The sequence below is a fragment of the Ovis canadensis genome, chromosome 9 (assembly GCF_042477335.2).
Source record: "Ovis canadensis isolate MfBH-ARS-UI-01 breed Bighorn chromosome 9, ARS-UI_OviCan_v2, whole genome shotgun sequence".
In the NCBI taxonomy this organism is placed as follows: Eukaryota; Metazoa; Chordata; class Mammalia; order Artiodactyla; family Bovidae; genus Ovis; species Ovis canadensis.
In genome coordinates, this window is record NC_091253.1 from 26,231,094 (window position 1) to 26,249,549 (window position 18,456).

An 18,456-nucleotide genomic window follows, 5' to 3' on the forward strand; every position below is an offset into this window, starting at 1 on the left:
ACACCACACTTGGGGGAGGCAAAGTGAGTTTCACAGTAGGGATGACTCTGACCTGGAACTTGGCATCCTTTTTTTTTTGGCTGTGTGTCACGCCGTCCTGGATCTTAGTGCCTGACCTGGGATTGAAACTGCCCCCGGCAGTGGAAGCGCTGAACCTTAACCACTGGACCGCCAGCAAGTCCCACTCAGCATCCTTCTAGTCATCATCACAGGTAATCTTTTTCTTTCTCAGAAGCAACGCTTCTTAAGTTTAGAGGAAAATGAGAGGAAGACCCACCACGCTACCTCACACAGATATTGGCCGCTGCCCTTCCAGACCTTCTGCCTGGAGCTGGGCCTTGAGGCAGAACGGGAAGGAGTTCCCCAGCTGCCTAGAGAGGGAAAGGCAAGCTGGGCAGAAGGAACAGCCTATGTGAAGACGGGGTGCGAAGTATACTCCAGTCAGAAGCTCCACTAGGAGCCCTGTTCCCAAGGCTGCCTGGGCTAACGCCCGCATTGGAGAGGACAGGTCAGGCTCTCAGCTGCAGTTGGGGCTGCAAAGAGGGAGTGGCCAGGACCCGAATTCCTGATGGTGGGAGGTGGGGAGGGGATGGAAAGGGGTGGAAATCTTACCATCATCCCCATGGGCCCATGCCCTCCCTCGGGCGTACAGAATTTACCTCTTGATTCACAAACCACACAACTCTTCATTCCACCCATCAGCAATTAGGCTTAGAAATAATTGGGGGAATCATGTCCCCCAGGGCACTCATGTGTTGCCCACATGGCCTGATTCCTCTCCAGGCGGGCCTACTGTCTCTGGGTCACTAACACCCCTATTGTCTCTCTCCTTTATGTGTCTCTCATCAGAACCCAGCATTTTCCTGGTTTCCCAGCTGGAAACAGTGTGGCTTGTTTTGCGGGTGGGCCCTAGGTGGGCAAGAAGGAGACAGCTAGGGATCTGTCCTACTGAGAGCGCGTGTGAGGTGGGGGTGGTTTCTCCTTCAGTGAGGGTTGCGTGGAGCTTTCAGTTACTCACCAATCAGCCTGCACTGCAGACCTTCTACCCCAGCTCCTGGGAACTGAACTCAGCCCAGCGGGAGGGATTTGCAAAGCCCTCGACTTCAGACCTAGAAACCTGCTCCAGGATCTGAATGCCTTTCAGTGCAGCATCCTCAGGAGCCCTAGCCCTTCCTGACCCCACCAGTGGCCTCCGGGAGCACTTTTTTTTTTTTTTTAGTTTTTTATTTTTAATTTTAAAATCTTTAATTCTTACATGCGTTCCCAAACATGAACCCCCCTCCCACCTCCCTCCCCATAACATCTCTCTGGGTCATCCCCATGCACCAGCCCCAAGCATGCTGTATCCTGCGTCAAAGACTGGCGATTCAATTCTTACATGATCGTATACATGTTAGAAAGCCATTCTCCCAAATCATCCCACCCTCTCCCTCTCCCTCTGAGTCCAAAAGTCCGTTACACACATCTGTGTCTTTTTTCCTGTCTTGTATACAGAGTCGTCATTGCCATCTTTCTAAATTCCATATATATGTGTTAGTATACTGTATTGGTGTTTTTCTTTCTGGCTTACTTCACTCTGTATAATCGGCTCCAGTTTCATCCATCTCATCAGAACTGATTCAAATGAATTCTTTTTAACAGCCGGGAGCACTTTTGAAAAAAAAATTTAATTAATTCATTTTTGGCCACACAGCTTATGTAATCTTAGTTCCCCCACCAGGGATTGAACCCAGGCCCCTGGCAATGAAAGCCCAATCTTAACCACTGGACTTCCAGGGAATTCTCTGGGAGTGCTTTTTGTCCTGCTGCTCATTTGGGTGCTCAGTTTTATTATTCCCCAGAAAGGAGTTTTTTTGGAGAAGGAAATGGTAACCCACTCCAGTACTCTTGCCTGGAGAATTCCATGGACAGAGGAGCCTGGCAGGCTACAGTCCATGGGGTCCCAAAGAGTTGGACATGACTGATATATATATCACTCAGGGAGGGGTTTGCTGGTCTGTGAGGCATGGGGCAGGTTGCTCTGGCTCTCTGCCCACTCCACCCCCCAGCCATAAGAGAACAGCGCCCACTGAAGCCTGGTCTGAGGATCTAGAAAGTCAACCCCAGTACCTGGCACAAAGCAGGCAGTAGATAAATATCTTACATTTTGCCCTGTGATTAAGCAGCTGAGTGTTTGCATATGTCCTGGTTTGTATAGAAGGTCCTGGTTTACATCTTTTGAGTCAGAGTGGTAATTAAGAACTCCCCTCCTCACTCTCAAAAGTGTCCTAACTAGGCTGAAAAATGATATTGTTACCATAGCATGAGCCAACCATCTTGATCCTTTCTCATCTCAGAAGGAAAAGGAAGAGAGCTTGCTTTATGTCGTTGTATAGACTGAGAGTGAGCCAGCATCCCACAGAGAGGGGTTCCAGATAGGCAGATGGCTTTCAGGGCTGGGTTGCGGTGCTAGAGGGCACACCAATCAAGTTTACATTCCTTACGAGATAAGATGCTTAGCCTTTAGGGTAATCCTTGCTTTTTTTCCTTTTTAAAGAAGTCTTTTGAACAATATATATACATATATATATATAGTATATATTGTAACAACATATATAATATATATAGTATATATTATAACAACATATATACATATATATAGTATGTACAATATGTATGTATATCAATATATACAATATATATGTATATATAGTTACAACATACACGCATATATAATATATATACATATATATGTGCATATATATACACACACACACATATATGTACCCACAACTATATATGTATGGGGTTTTTTTTTTTTGGTAAGAATATCTCTCTTGGGACTCCTTTGCCTTAGTTTCAAGCAACAAGCAAACATGCAGGGAACGCCAGGTAACATGGTGAGCACATTCAGGAAAAGCCAGTCAGGGGCAGAGACGGCACTGTTGCCCCCTTAAGAGCTGGGAGGGCCGTGTCAGCATCTCAGGCACCTGTGTCATCAGGTTTGCCCGTCTTCCCTCGGGGTCTGAAGGAGGCCTGAGCCCCAACACAGGGGGTGTGAACGCCATGAGACACCACAGAACTCCCTTCAGCCTGGAGTCGTGTCGGCTCAGTGCGGTCACCCTGCGGGAGGTCCTGCTGATCAGAGGCTCTCAGGGTGATTTTCAGAGGGTTTCATTAATAAGGACGATGAGATGAAGAAGTGGTTCCTTAGTGAGCAAGGCTTCTGTAGAAAGGCTCTCAGACACACCGCAGGGGTTCAACTGCTCCGACTTACTGAATGGCTCTCTTGTGTTTGTATCTGAGGCCTCCAAAGGCCTGTGATCCAAGAACTCTGCCCCTGGAAACGTCTCTAAGGAAATCACCTGAAGTTTGGAAAGATCACTGTGCAAGAAGATGTTCATAACAGCGTGGTTTATGACAGTGGAAGTGGAACGGTTCAGCTGTCCAGTGATAGATAGGACTGGGTTAAACGCACTGTGGTGTGGCCTTGACAGGTTCAGGTACTGTCATGCCCTCCACTGCCTCTTCCCATTAATCTGGCTGAATTCGTTTTTAGGGGGGGGTATGGGGGAGAATGGAAATTAATGTCAGAAATTAAAACTTCATATAAAACTTTCGGAAATGATGTGTACACATAACTGGCAATAGCACGGCAACTGCTTTCGTTAAACAGGAGCAAGGCTATGACGTCATACACACACTGTGATCATAACCAGGTTGGCTGGAAACTTGGGGCAGGAAAAGCTTTGGGGAAAAAATGTTCCATGATTACCCCCAAATTTCTGCATGAGTTCAATATTATTGAATTGTTAGGTAGTTAGAATAGGAAAAAGGAGTCCAGAATGGCGGTGGCTAAAAGACAAGGAAGGGAAAAGCCCATGAAAACAGAACAAAGGAAGGTCCAAGGACCCGAGTGAGGACCTCAGGTAAAACAAACAGCTCTCCTGGCTAGCCCAGTTTGCATAGGGCAGGCCCAAGGGGAGGAATAAACATAAAAAGAGGAGCCAAAATTGGGCTGGGGACCTCTCTTCTCTTCTCGTCTTTTGGGTGACATGCCCTCCTGCCTCGAGGATGTATTTTCCTTTACTTTCTAAATAAAATGGAGCTGTAATACTGGTCTGTCCGAGGGCTGTAATGCTGGTCCGTCCATTGCTTCAAATTTTTATTGCGACGAGACAGAACCAAGGAAAATTACAAACTCCCCCGACAAAATTAATGGGACATATTAAAATTCTTTACTGCTATATATCACAGAGAACTATATTCAATATCCTATGATAAGCCACAGTAGGAAAGAATGGTAAAAATGTATATATATATATGACTGAATCACTTTGCTGCACAGCAGTAATTAGCACAACATTGTAAACCAACTCTACTTCAATTTAAAAAATAATAAAAATTTGCATATTTATAGTCATGTAATAGAAACTTCTAGTAATTTTACATCATGGCTTTGAAAACGTTTTTAAAAGACAAATGAAATATGTTCAGTAAATGAAAAAAAAAGAATATGTCTTTGAATTAAAACACACATGAGACAAAGTTATGTATGGTGGTGATGAAAATGTGACCAGGGGTTCGCAGGAGCCTTGCGGCCTTGTGTGTTCCCGAGGAGCAACAGCCCAGGATTTGCTAATTCAGTGACTTCAAAAACTACCTCCAGTAACGAGTGTCAACTCTTGTTATAGCTTCCCAGGTGGCTCAGTGGTAAAAAGTCCACCTGCTAATGTAGGAGACTCAGGTTCAGTCCCTGGGTTGGGAAGATCCCCGTAGAGAAGGAAGTGGCGACCCACTCTAATGTTCTTGCCTGGGAAATCCCATGGACAGAGGAATCTGGTGGGCTACAGTGCACAGGACTGAAAAAGAGCTGGAGATGACTGAGTGGCTAAACGAAAACAGTATCATAAAGCAAACAAAGCAGTCGTGCTCTAGTGGTGAGGTTGCCAAGCCCTGCTCCAGGGCCCTTCTCTGAAATGGTGACATCCCTCGACCACCACATGGGACCCACTCGCCGACCCTGCAGCTGGCCATGCTGCACATCCCTGGGCGTGATCCTGAACTCTGCTGCCTCTCTGTGTCCTCACCTGTAAAATGAGATTCACACGTCCCTGGTGGAGAGACAGCAGTGTAACCACCCCTGCCCCCCACGTGCCCAGCTGTTACCTGTGCTCAGTTGATGAGCCCCCTCCAGAAAGATGGCCCTCTCTCTCTCTCACCAGCCCTGGTGACATGAAGGCACAGACACCTTGCCTGAAATCATGTGACACAGAACAGGCGGGATTAGGATTCAAATTCAGGGCTCCCTGACTCTGAAGACGCTTCTTTCTGCTAGGTGAGTCTTCTTGTTCTTTCTGCATCTTTTTTGGACTCACTGACAAGCTACAGTCTGTGTAAGTTGGCTCCTGGAACACCCCCTTCTCTTTTCTGAACTGCAGCCGTAAGGCCCACGCCTCCACTGAGGAAAGTTTAGAAATTAAAAAAGTTTTTCTATATCCCTCCACTACCCTGGCCGCATGATTTTCACTTGTGTAAATTCCCTCCCAAGGGTTTACCACATGCACGTGTATTTTATCTGTTACCTTCTTATTCAGTTCAGTTCAGTCGCTCAGTCGTGTCCGACTCTTTGCGACCCCATGAATTGCAGCACACCAGGCCTCCCTGTCCATCACCAACTCCCAGAGTTCACTCAGACTCGCGTCCATCGAGTCCGTGATGCCATCCAGCCATCTCATCCTCTGTCGTCCCCTTCTCCTCCTGCCCCCAATCCCTCCCAGCATCACAGTCTTTTCCAATGAGTCAACTCTTCGCATGAGGTGGCCAAAGTACTGGAGTTTCAGCTTTAGCATCATTCCTTCCGAAGAAATCCCAGGGCTGATCTCCTTCAGAATGGACTGGTTGGATCTCCTTGCAGTCCAAGGGACTCTCAAGAGTCTTCTCCAACACCACAGTTCAAAAGCATCAATTCTTCGGCGCTCAGCTTTCTTCACAGTCCAACCCTCACATCTATACATGACCACAGGAAAAACCATCGCATTGACTAGACGGACCTTAGTCGGCAAAGTAATGTCTCTGCTTTTGAATATGCTATCTAGGTTGGTCATAACTTTTCTTCCAAGGAGTAAGTGTCTTTTAATTTCATGGCTGCAGTCACCATCTGCAGTGATTTTGGAGCCCCCCAAAATAAAGTCTGACACTGTTTCCACTGATATCAAAGTATTTCTCTTGCTCCTTTTGGACTTCCTGGTGGCTCAGATGGTAAAGAATCTCCTGCAATACAGGAGACCTGAATTCAGTCCCTGGGTGGGAAAGATCCCCTGGAGAAGGGAATGGCTACCCATTCCAGTATTCTTGCCTGGAGAATTCCATGGATAGAGGAACCTGGCAGGCTAGAGTCCATGGGGCTGCAAACAGTCGGACACATCTGAGCACACACACACACAGAGAAGTAGAAATCAGGGGAAAAACAGCTTTTAAAGCTGAAACGATTTCTTTCAATCAACAATCATGTGAAAAATCCCAGGGCCACAGTGCCTGAGAACATTCTTCTTTGAGTTACTAAATTGATCCACCCAAGGCTGCCTTCAGAAACCATCTTCTCCCATCTTATGATATGAACTACCTGCGTTTTAGTGAGAAACCCTTCAACATCGAGACAGAAGAACACGGGGTCCAGGCTTAGCTATGAATCTTCTGTGGAAATTACACTTTTTTTTTAGTGCTGTCTCTTGAATCTCTATCGAAGATATTGACTGAAGTAGATTTATTTCAGGAGTGGAAAAATAAGAGCATAAATTCACCCAGACCCAGGCTTTGGAGAGCTGCTGCCCGGCTGCTCCAGGAGGGCGCAGGGCTGGCTGGGCATCAGGAGGAGCCTCTGGATAGAAGTGGATGGATGTGTCTGCTGTGTGCCTACCAGTTCTTCCTTACACGATGTGATCGACTGAACTGTGACCTCCAGAGGGACTGCTGCCTGATCCAGGGAACCTGTAAATACGTGAGCCTGTGTGGCAAAGGGGACTCTCACTGCAGACTAAGTCAGGCTTGCTCATCAGCTGATATTAACATAGGGGGACTATCTTAGCTTAACCATGTGCCCAGTGTAACCACCAGGGTCTTTAAAGGCGGAAGGAGGACTTAAGAGGCAGACCTGAGGGTTCAGTTCAGTTCCACTCACTGTAGTCAAGCAAATATTGTGATAAAGTGAGTCACACGAAGTTTTTGGTTTCCCAGGGCATATAAAAATTATGTTTAAACTGTAAAAGCCTATTAAGGGTACAGTAGTATCATGTCAAAAAGGGTACATATCTCAGTTTAGAAATGCTTTATTGCTAAAAAGTGCTAAATATCATTCGAGTCTTCAGCAAGTCATAATCTTTTTTGCTGGTGCAGCTCACTGATCATGGTACTGGTGGCTGAAGGTTGGGGTGCCTGTGACCATTTTTTCCAGTAAGACAGCAAAGAAGTCTGCTGCACTGATTGATACTTCCTTTCACGAACAAGTTCTCTGTAGCAGGCAACGCTGCTTGAAGACTTTTACCCATAGTAGAGGCTCTTTCAAAATTGGAGCCAGTCCTCTCAAACCCGGCCATTGATTTATCAGCTAAGTTTATGTCATATTCTAAGTTCTTTGTTATCATTTCAATATCTCAATAAGTTTGCTGTCTTATATGTGAGCAGTTCGTGGTACCCCAAAACAATTATGGTTGTAACGCCAAAGATCACTGATTACAGATCATCATAATGAATATAATAATAATAATGAAAAAGCTCAAAACATCTGGGGAATTACCAAAATGGGACAGAGAGATACAAAGTGAGAAAATGCTGTTGGAAAAATGGTGCCAATAGACTTGCTCTGTGCAGGGTTGCCGCAGACCTTCAATCTGTAAAAGAAGAAAAAAAAAGCAACATTTGCAAAGCATCATAAAGAGAAGCACACACACACAAAGAAATGTGCCTGTCACCAAGCTCATAGAGACCAGCAGAATGCTGTTTGCCAGCTGTGATGACCTTGAGGAGTGGAATTGGGGGAAGGCGCAAGAAGATGGGGATATATATATATATATAATTATGACTGATTCAATGGACATGAATTTTGAGCAAACTCCTGGAGATAGTGAAGGACAGAGAAGCCTGGAGTACTGCAGTCCATGGTGTCACAAAGAGTCAGACAAGACTTAGCAACTGAACAACAGCAAATGACTGATTCATGTTGTTGTATGGCAAAACCCAACATAACTGCTGCTGCTGCTAAGTCACTTCAGTCGTGTCCGACTCTGTGCGACCCCATAGACGGCAGCCCACCAGGTTCCCCCGTCCCTGGGATTCTCCAGGCAAGAACACTGGAGTGGGTTGCCATTTCCTTCTCCAATGCATGAAAGTGAAAAGTGAAAGTGAAGTCGCTCAGTCGTGTCCAACTCTCAGCAACCCCATGGACTGCAGCCCACCAGGCTCCTCCACCCATGGGATTTTCCAGGCAAGAGTACTGGCGTGGGGTGCCATTGCCTTCTCCAAACCAACATAACAGTGTAAAGCAATTATCCTGCAAAAAAAAAAAAAAAAAAAGAATAATGTTTGCCACGAGGAGGAGGAGTGGGAAGTTAGTGTTTAATGAGTATGGAGTTTCAGGGTTGCAAGATGAAAAGAGTTTGAGAGCTGGATGGTGGTGATGGCTGTACAACACTGAATATACCCGGTGCCTCTGAGCTGCACATTTAGAAATGGTTATATACTAAAAACTGCTGACCTGCACACTTTAAAATGGTGCATTTTATTTCTTTTTCTTTTTTTTTTAGTTTTTTATTTTTAAAATTTTAAAATCTTTAATTCTTACATGCGTTCCCAAACATGAACCCCCCTCCCACCTCCCTCCCCACAACATCTCCATTTTATTTCTTTATTTGCTGTCCTCCACAGAATGTGAGATCTTAGTTTCTGACTAGGGGCTGAGCCCCCTTTAATGAAAGTATGGTGTCCCAACTACTTGATCACCAGGAAAGTCCCACTACATTTTATTTATGTGAATCATATCTCAAATATTTTTTTCTTAAAAAAAAGGGGGGGGTCTGAGACAACAATCCCTTTTTCCTGTCTCTGGGTTTGCTATATAAGGATGTGATGCCTGGTGTTGCTGCAGCCATCTTGCAACCACGAGGGACAGCGGTCATGCAGACAGAAGCCAAGCACAAAAATGGGAGGCCCCTGAAATACTGACCTTCACCCAACTTCTGTAATGTGACATAGCGGAGGTCCCGACTGTCATAGCCAGTTGTAAGCTTTTCTGTTCCTTATAGCAGAGAGGATCCCTGCACAGAGTCCTGAGCACACTGTACACCGTCAGGGGTCTCTTCCACCTCACGAGCAAGTCTCACTGCCAGGGGCTGGGAGGAAGCAACGTGTTCTCCTTGTTTTGCCCCTGCTGCGTCTCCTCTGTTGTTCCTCTTCCATCCACACCTTCACCCGCCTTGAAGCCAACACTGCCTTCTTGGTTGGCCCTTCTGGCCTCTCTGTGAGACTCTGTTAAGGCCCAGGAATAGAGTTGACTAAGTGTCCCTCTCCCCCTTCCTGGGAGCATGGCCTGGGCCTGATTTGTTAGGCCTCCTTGCAGAGACTAGCTCAGGCCCTGGCACTTAACTTGTCCCCAGGAATTGCTTATTAAGAGTCCTAGTCAAAGTGCGCGTGATGAGATGAACTCAGCCTTGTTAGCAGGTGGGAGAACTTTGAGCTGGAGCATTTACTCCTCAGGCCCTAAGGGATTTTATCCTTATACTGCCCCCCTGAGTTCACAGAAGCAGCAGGGCAGCTCAGACTCAGTGGAGCCTTGAGCCCAAGATACACAGCTGCTAGTGGGCAAACTGGGTTCAGACACAGTTCTTGATGACTCTGAGCTCTGCAAAATAAAAATGACAGTACCTGTTATATCGTGTGCATTCGTCCCTATGCGCCAAGCTCTGCTGTCCCTCTTCTGCTCTCCCTACAGCGCAATGAGGCTGTGGTGTCCTCAACTCCATCATACAGACCAGGAAACTGGGTTCCAAGAGAGTCAAAGTCACCCAGCAGGTAGTTGGCAGTGCCCAGCACTAGAGGCTGGTTGGGGCTCCAGAACCGCTGCTGTCCCCACCTGAAGGGTCCTGGCTCAGGACCTGGAACCTTCAGAGCCTGAGTTGGGGGTTGCCACCAGGCCGCATGACGGGGGTGGGTTGTTGGCCAATCGTATGCTCTGGCCTCGCCGAGGATTCTGGGGTGTCTCGTGTTGACCTTACTGTTTGCTAACTGTAGGCTGACATGACATCTCTGGTCTTTGAAACCCGACAGACCTGGGCTCTGCCTCTAACCAGCTCTGAGGCGGGTCCTGGACACACTGCTTTGGGTCTCAGGGTGTAGCCTCCTGGAGGTGAGGATGATGGGTACACGCAGGGTGCTGCGAGGGTCAGGAGTCAACAGGGACAGCCCCAAACCAGCTCCCTGATGGTGGCTGTCATCTTGTCACCAAATCTCTTCCTCTCCTCAGGGCTGCTGCTGCTGCTGCTGCTAAGTCACTTCAGTTATGTCCAACTCTGTGTGACCCCATAGACGGCAGCCCACCAGGCTCCTCCATCCCTGGGATTCTCCAGGCAAGAACACTGGAGTGGGGTGCCATTGCCTTCTCCACCTTTCAGGGCTGTTATCTGCTTATTCCCTGTGCTGGGCTGGACAATGGTCCCCAAAGATGCCCCAATTCCCCCAGAATCCGTAAATATGCTATTTTATACAACAAAAGGGATTTTGCAGACATGATAAAGTTACAGGCCATAGGTTGGGGAGATTACCCAGGATTATCCAGATGGGCCAATTGTAATCATGCTGAGCCCTTAAAAGAGGAAGAGGAAGGCAGAGAGTGTCAGAGAATCAGAGAATTAGGAGGACAGAAAAGAGGCAGAAGCTCGCAAGAGGGAGACTGAGCCAGGCACTGCTGGCTTTGCTGATGGAGGAAGCAGCCTCGGGCCTGGCCGACAGCCAGCAAGGAAACGAGGCCTCAGTCCTCCCATCGCGAGGAACTGGATTCTGCCAACAACCCGAATGAGCCAGGAAAGTGGATTCCGCCTCGGAACCTACTGGACTTCCAACTACTGTGAACTGCAAGCTAATACATCCGTTCTGTTTTAAGCCTGTAAATGTGTGGTCATTTGTTATGGCAGCGGTAGAAAATGAGGCCCTCCCCCACCTCGTTTTCCACTGGGGATCAGAGTCAGCCCTCATCTCGGCCTTGAGTTGGTTCACAGCATGGGGCTCCCAGCCCTGCTGCCCTGGATCAGCGTGCATGCTCACTCTCCATGATCTCCAGCTGGAAGGCAGGCCAGCAGGACCACGGAGCCCTGCAGAGGCCAGGCTCCCTTGGCTTTGTGCCCAAAACAAAGCTCTAGATATGAGTGTACTTAAAAAAAAAAAAGTCAAGTGCTGACCCACTTTTTCCTGACTGCTCTGGCTCAGACAGGTCCCTCTAAAAGGAAATTCACTTCCAGTGCACACTGTTCCCAGGACTGACATCACCCACCTCAGCTGGGAGGAGCAGCAATACTTACCAGAGCTCTCAGGGGCTGGCGTCCAACATCTGATAATGTAGCAAAGTCCTGCAGAAAGCTGTTGCTTTTTTTTTTTTTTTTAAACTGCGTCAGCCGGGCGATGGCAGGGCTGGGAGTTTGGCCTGAGTTAGAATCTCCAGCAAAGAGAAATGCATGTGGTGTTTGACCCCCAGCGCTCCAGCCCTCCTGCACAAACCCCTGGGAGACCACAACTGTAGTCTGGCCTGGCTTCTGACAGAGGTGACCACCGTTGCAGCCTGGCAGGGGGCTGCTTCAACGGTAGACAGCCTACTCTGGGAGACTGAGCCTTCCCAGGGACCACATGTCTCTGAGCAGGTTTTGGGTTCTGTCCAGGGTGGCTCTGCTGGTTCCCTGTCAGAGGCTGGCGCTGGTGCTGGGATCCAGGGATGCACCAGGTAAGGTCGGGGAAAGGATGTGGACTTTGCAGTTGGCCAGCCCTCTGCTCACTACCTGGGGACCTGACAGTGAGCCTCAGGTGCCCCATCTGTAAAATGGCACTTATGTTTCTTAAGTTTAACAAATTACCACAAACTTGGTTGCTTAAACAACATGTTTTTTTCTTAAAGTTCTGGAGGACACAAGTCTGGAAATCGGAGTGTTGACAGAGCTACGCTCCTCCAGGAGATTCTAAGGGAGAATCATTCCTTGCTTTCTCCCACTTTTACAAGTGGCTGCATTCCTTGGCTCACAGCCCTTTCCTCCATCTTCAAGGCCAACAATATTGGGTCCTCTCTCTGACCTCTGTTTTCATCATCACAGCTTCTCTGACTCTGACTTCCCGGCTCCTTTTATAATGACCCTTATGATTCCATTGGGCCCACTCTGTCTAGTCTCCATCACAGGATTCTTAACTGAAGGACATCTGCAGAGTTCCTTAGGCTGTATAAAGCCACCTGCTCAGGAATCCTGGGAATTATGGTGTTGACATTTCTGATACCACTGTGCTGCCTCCCACAGGGATGATCACGCACATTTTGAAGGTTGTTGGGGGAAGGGTTCATGACACATGGTCTATTAATTTGCTGGGATACCTTTTCTTAGTCCCCATTCACAAGTGGGAAGATCCCACTCTGAGTCTAGACCCCATGCCCCGGTTCTGTGTCCCAGGGCACATGGTGAACTGTTAACGCCTGTTCCCCTCCTGGGTTTTTAAGTCCCACCCTTCATCCAACCTCAGTCTTGTTTCTTCTGTCTCTCATCAAAAGAATTATTTATCTTGTGTTTTTGTGCACTATTATTTTTTTTCATTGTTCAGTCACTAAGTCGTGTCTGACTCTTTGCAACCCCATGGACTGCAGCCGGGCAGCCTTCCCTGTCCTTCACTGTCTCCCGGAGTTTGCTCAAATTCATGTCCATTGAGTTGGTGATGCCATCCAAGCATCCCATTCTCTATTGTCCTCTTCTCCTCCTGCCCTCAATCTTTCCTGGTATCAGGGTCTTTTCTGAAGAGTTTTCTCTTTGCATCAAGTGGCCTAAGTATTGGAGCTTCAGCATCAGTCCTTCCAATGAATATTCCGGTTTGATTTCCTTTAGGATTGCCTGGTTTGATCTCCTTGCTGTCCAAGGGACTCTCAGGAGTCTTCTCCAGCACTACAGTTTGAAAGCATCAATTCTTCAGTGCTCAGCCTTCTTTATGGTCCAACTCTCACATCTGTACATGGAGAAACCCCAGCTTTGACTTTACAGACCTTTGTTGGCAAGGTGATATCTCTGCTTTTTAATGCACTGTGCACTGTTTTATATATATAAAATAACAAACATATATATAATTTAAAAAGTTAAAAATAGAAATTATTGTCCCTATCCAGATGCCAAATATATATGGCACCTATATATATACTTAAGCCTATAGGCTCGAAGAAATACAGGTTTTTTTCATTGATTTATCATTAAAGTTACTATATTTTCTTTTTTCTATATTTTTCTATATTTTCTACATTTTTCTTTTTCATCAATTTATCATTAAAGTTACTATTGGTACACAATTGACTAAAACCTTATAAATGTTAAAGTGATAACTATTAATATAAAGGTAAATTTTATTGGGAATAAATCTCTTATTGAAATAAATATTTTAAAGTTATTTTATGAACCTACAAATATTTTTGTTACTTGAATGGGAGAGGTTATGCACCAATCATATCTCTAGTTTTATCTTTTGTATATAAGTGTGAACTTTGTTCACATAAATGTAGATGCGAATAGAGAAAATTGTTATAGCAGTGTCTCTCAATTCTCCACACTTTTGTAACAAAAATCAGGTGGTGATATAAGACGAAAAATCATTTTGGGTGATTTTCAGCTAACAACAGCTTTGAATTTGCTGAAAGAAAATAACTGAAACTGCTAGTTTGCAAAATGATTTGTTACCAGTAGTTAGAATCATTCATGTTCTTAATTTCTGGAAAGTGAAAGTGAAAGTCACTCAGTCCTGTCAGACTCTTTGTGACCCCATGGACTAGTCCATGGAATTCTCCAGGGCTGAATACTGGAGTGGGTACCCTTTCCCTTCTCCAGGGATCTTCCAGACCCAGGAATTGAACCCAGTCTCCCACATTACAGGCAGATTCTTTAGCAGCTGAGACACAAGGGAAGCCCAAGAATCCTGGAGTGAGTAGCCGATCCCTTCTCCAGCAGATCTGCCCAACTCAGGAATCGAAACAGGGTCCTGCATTGCAGGTGAATTCTTTCCCAACTGAGCTATCAGGGAAGCCCAAAATTAATTTGGATTTAAGATGTAGGGGAGGTATGATTCCAGGGCAGTAATACCAAGAATTGGCACATGACTCTTAAATATACTTGTTCCTATTTAGCTTAGAGGGACTTCGTTCAACCCAACATGCTCAGAAGAGGCTGGGAAAATGGAATTATTATTACTTCCAGTTCGCTTCTGCCAAGTTAAAAAAATTAGTATAAATATACAATATCTGATGATATTTAGGGAAATATTAATGAAAATAATTGTCTAATGAGTCTGAAAAACAGTCATGAAAATTTTCTTTAAGTGAAAGTACATATACCTAAAGGTAACATTGACCTGCCAAAAGCAAAATGAAATCTTTTTTTTTCAAAAGGAAACTTTCGATTTCTTCTCTCATTGAAATCGTATAAAATATGCAACCGAGTTACAGACTGAGCTGCAGGAAATTGTAAATACTCAAGAACCCTTTCTCATATCTGAGAATGGTAAAAACGGAGAAGCTACATAGAAGGCTGGTTTTCCCCAGCATGCTTTTTTACATATCGCAAGAATTCTAACTGTAAGGAAAAATTGTCCAGAACTTAGAAATCAGGCAGGGAGATGACTGTGTCCTGCTGAGTATTTTGCAGGGCTAGTCTGGTGGTGTAATTTGGGGCGTTTATAAAGTTGTAAGGGTGGGTGTTATATTTTAGAAAACTGATAATGCAAGACTCTTGAGCTATAGCAAAGCAAGTGAATGCTGTCTTATAGAGATGCAAATGAGAAGATTACAGTCCAAACCTCACAGCTCTATTTTGTATTCATTTTACAGTCTTATTCCTGTATTATTTCTTTCAGAGAATAATACATTCACTTCTCTCTCTCATATCCTTTCTTTTGGAAATGTGTTCTATTAGACCTGCTGTTTCCTTTATTAAGGAGTTAAGTTTGATGTGGGTTCATTTTATATATTTGTCATCAATTTTATTGAATACGTTATTGCAATAGCTAACGTATCCATTTTAAGCATAGAATTCAGCTAGGTTTGATAAATGTATATACCCATATAACTATGCCATAAAGTATCAACCCACCCGTGAACCCAAGTCCCTTAACTCTCCAGTCAGCTCCAATCTGGGCCCCAGGCAACACTTAATGAGATCTGCCTTTTCTAGAGTCTCATATAAACGAAGCCATTTACTCTTCTACATCAAACTTTGTTACCAGCACATCTAGCGGAGTATCACAGCTGGTTCCTATTCAGTGCTCTGTAGTATTCCAGATTTCCTATTGAGGAACTTTGGCTTATTTCCTCTTTGTAAGAATTACGAATGAACTGCTGTAAACACTCACAGACATATATTTCTGTTCCTCTTCCTAAGAGGAGGATTGCTAGGTTATACATTGCATGGACATGCGAAGTGGAAAATGCCAAACCTTATTCCAAAGCATTTATCCCACGTGATGCTCCCATTAAATCTTCTGTTGTGTGGAGGGCCCCAGTGGGGAACCTGGAATGGGAGGAAGATCTTTTCCCGTCCTTTCCGTGTGCACATGCGGGTGGGGAGCCAGGAGCTCACGCACAGCTTTGTGGGTTAGTCCCCCCTACCCAGCTCTCTCCTTTCCAGTCCCTGTCTCTTCAACCCAGGGAACCCACTCGTCTTTGAGTGACCACTCCCCATGCCGCCGACCAGACCTGGGCTCCCGACACAAAGCCCAGGTGGGTGCAGAGCTGACGTCGCTGGCTTCTCTTCTGTCAGGACACAGTCCTGAGCCGGCTGTGGTCTGATGTCTGAAATCCATCTTCTTCTTCCTTCCAGTTTTGCAGTTGTTCACGGATGGAGGGTCGGTATGGATGACGTTCTTCTCCCTATGTATGTCATTCACCTTCTGAACATTATACTTTTATATGATTTTAAGGTAGATACATAGTTAAGGCATGGATGGGGCTTTGTCATGAAATACATGGGTGAAATGAATATCTTTTTTGATATTATCTGCAGTTTCTCCCTTGGCTCTTACAGACGCTTCCTCAGGTGGGTAAGGAGATTCTATGCTCCACGGCAGATGGACTCTAAGGTGGATCCTTTTTTTTTTTTTTTAAGATTTTTTTCATGTGGACCATTTAAAAAGTCTTTATTGAATCTGTTACAAGATTGCTTCTGTTTTATGCTTTGGTTTTCTGGCTTGGAGGCATGTGGGACCTAAGCTCTCTGACCAGCGATCAAACCCACACCCCTTGCATTGGAAAGTGAAGTCTTAACCACTGGACCATCAGAGAAGTCCCTCAAGTGGATCATTTTTAGGAAAGACTGTGGACACTGGGATTTTTGATGGAGAAACTGAGTCCTAAAGCAATGAGACAGTGCATACAGTTCTTTGAATAGTGTCTGTTGTATGTTGAGGGCTTAATAAAAGATAACTGTTATTAGGACAATACAATAAAGGAGGTCAGTTTACACTGAAGTCTGCCTCCTTCATAGTAGCTACCTGATCCCTTGTGGTCCCTGGGATCCTTATGTTATCCTTGCTAGTGCAGGGTTCTGACTGTGAGTGGGTCAGATAGGTGAATAGGGTAGAGTCTTAGGACAGAGAGATGCAGAGAGGGGGTTGAGGAAGCTCCAAGGACACAGGAACTCTCTCTGCTTGGGGAGTTGGGTAGCTTTGTAGAGGATGAAGGACTGACATGCAGATTCCAAGAGTGAGCAGAAGGTTGCCAGATGGGCATGGTAGGGGAGAGAAAGGGAAGAGTGTCTGTGAAGGCGGAGGCATGGGAAGAATGAGGCTCAGAAAATGGCAGCAGTTCAGCCAGGCTCAACCACAGCAAGAGTAGGGTGGCAGCAGCAGGGGAGGCTGGACTGGCAGGCAGGGAGCAATTTTTAAAACAACTTCATTGAACTGAAGTCACACGGCACACAGCTCACCCATTTGAAGAGTACAAAGCATTGGCTTTTAGTATGTTCCAAGTTGCCTGCAATTTTTGAAGCTGTAGGAAGCAATTTTTGAAGCCCTTGTACATTCTATTGAAGGTGGCCTTCTTGGGGCATCCTGAAATGTCTTTTGGGGGTTGTGTGGGTGCATGAAATCTAGGGAAGCTGGAGCAGTGGCGGGTTCAGGCAGGAAAGAAAACAGGCAGCAGTCCTTGTGTGGGGCAAGGTCGAGCTCTGTCAGGTTTCCTGTGGATTGTGAGGGAGGCAGACAAGGACCCCTGTAGAGCCCCCACCAGAGACCACGCTCCCATAACCTGGGGCCATGTCTTAACAGTCAAAGCAAAGGGAACCATGAAATGCCCAAGTGTGGCCCTGGACCAGGCTGAGGCTCCCAGAAGCCCTGCCCTCCTGACATACCACAAGGAGGCCAAGTGCCCACAGCTGATTTGAGAAGTGCACTGAAATGAACACTTTTTAAGAAGCTCTTAGCTTTCTTGTCAGAGGTGGTACTTTTTTAAATGGAGGAGAAAGAGTATCTGGTCTAATGTCAGGAGTGGAACATAGACAGCTCAGAGATCCATGGAGGCTGATTTTGACCAAGCAGGTTGTGTGGAATGGTTTTTTTGAGCTGCCCCAGTGATGGGATCGGAGAAGGCAATGGCATCCCACTCCGGTACTCTTGCCTGGAAAATCCCATGGATGGAGGAGCCTGGAAGGTTGGAGTCCATGGGGTCGCTGAGGGTTGGACACGACTGAGCGACTTCACTTTCACTTTTCACTTTCATGCATTGGAGAAGGAAATGGCAACCCACTCCAGTGTTCTTGCCTGGAGAATCCCAGGGACAGCGGAGCCTGGTGAGCTGCCGTCTATGGGGTCACACAGAGTCGGACATGACTGAAGCGACTCAGCAGCAGCAGCAGCAGTGATGGGATGGAAGGATGAGAGGAAACAGGTCTGCATGAACGTACTGACTGTTCTTCCCGTTCCCAAGCCACAGGAGTAGCTGCCTTCCAAACCTGGCAGTATTTTCACAAACACTCATCACAAGGCCACACCTCCAATGTTCTCATTCAGTACCTTTGAGTCAGGCCAGGAAATCGTGGTGCATTTTTAACTGCTTAGACTTTTTTGGGAACTCTCTGTGTGATGATTTTTAAACAACTGCAAACTTAATTTTCAAGTACAGTATAAATACTTTATTTTCCTAAACTGTTTTACAGTCAGTGGCTGCCCAACACACCTAGCTTACTGTGGATTTTCCACAAACAAGGGCCTTCT